Consider the following 1634-nt stretch of genomic DNA (forward strand, 5'->3'; position numbering starts at 1 on the left):
ACTTGATGTCGTCGCTGATTGACTACATCTGCATGAAATCTCTCGACAATTGTGTCGTGATCATCATCAACCTTATGAGCTCTTCCAAGAATTCAATTGAATTCATGATGGGTAATACCATCCTTGCCCCTCGATGATTCCTGTTCTCATCGACCACTTTATTGCCTTCCGTTCAACACAACTTGTTCGTGTTTTGTGTAAACCTTGAGATCACTGCTACCCAGCAGTTGATCTTCCTTACCTCGGAAGTATTACCATCTCTTTTTGTCAAGAATGTGGTGAGAATTTCACCACCTCTTAATAATTCTTGATATCATAATACTTCTTGCCATCTTCGTTCATTCCTTGGTCCCCGTATTGTTTTCAACCGGAATACCGACAATGGAGCTATGACGTGTGAATTCAAAACTTCTAGCAACCCTATTGCTTTGAAGTGAATGGGCGATAGTTCAATCTAAGTCCTTCGCTAATTGAATCACCATTCTGACATTGGTCGTGCAACCCAACCCATATTTCGGGCGCACATATCAACCAATGTTTAATTGTGTATGTTTTCCTCGAGCATACTTCCTTATATCATTTGATCTGACAAATGTTATCTCCTTGTTCACTTAATGGTGGAAATCCATCTTTTGGGAATCTCGGTGAATTGCCGTTGAGTTCACCAGACACCTCCTTGTCCTCTCCTTGGTTCAATGATGAACTATTGCTTCAGAAACCCGCTCCCATAGTTCATTTCTCGAGGACCTTGCAATGTCATTTCGACAATTTGTGTTGCACCTTTTTCCTCTCGGACCCCCTGAGTCTGAGGTTTCATGACACCAATTGGATATGAATCTCGGTCAGATATGATGGTTGGGACAACTTTCCAAGAGTTATGATGTTGATCCTTTGATGACCCGGTAACATGATGTCATGCCTAGCACCCCCCCCCCCCGGCTGGAGGACCTATCATTATAGATTCCTTTTCAGTAAGGTTATCCATTCATCCATGAGGAAATTGTAAGACTTACTCTTCAAGTTATTCCTGATGGATCCTTCGTGTTTCCAGAGTCTGATCTTCACATGAAGACCATGTCAAGGCTATCTCGAAGCATGTCAATGGTACTCCGATTTTCAACAGGAACATTTGAAGCACGATGCTAAATTTTATTTATCATTTATCCTAACACCGTTGTATGGGTAATGTCATGATATTTCTCTCCCCTTTCCTGAAGGGTTTTCTACATTATATCCTGTCATGGATATCATGCTCTTCTTGTCCTTGGGAAGGATATACCCCTGAAATAGGTGTATAAACACATTTTCCATTCCATTGTTCTATTTAATCTGATGATCGCCTTTTACTTTATTTTGTTGTGTTTGACATTCGTGTGATCTATATAATCTAAGCAGTAAAGATTCACTGCTTATGTAAACACCTCGATGTATAATTGGTCAGTAAGACCCTGTTACAATTGTTGATGATATTCCGGTAACCACCGATGGACGAGAACCTTGCCTATTGGCCCGCCTCGTTCAACGAGCAGGAAAATGGTTCTCTTCGTCCCTCGCCCTTGGTATCGATGTTGTTGCCGACATATCTGACAGGCTACCCTTTGACACGCCTTACTATCATGACCGTGCGAATTGTC

Source organism: Triticum aestivum, chromosome 5B (assembly GCF_018294505.1).
Source record: "Triticum aestivum cultivar Chinese Spring chromosome 5B, IWGSC CS RefSeq v2.1, whole genome shotgun sequence".
Taxonomy (NCBI): Eukaryota; Viridiplantae; Streptophyta; class Magnoliopsida; order Poales; family Poaceae; genus Triticum; species Triticum aestivum.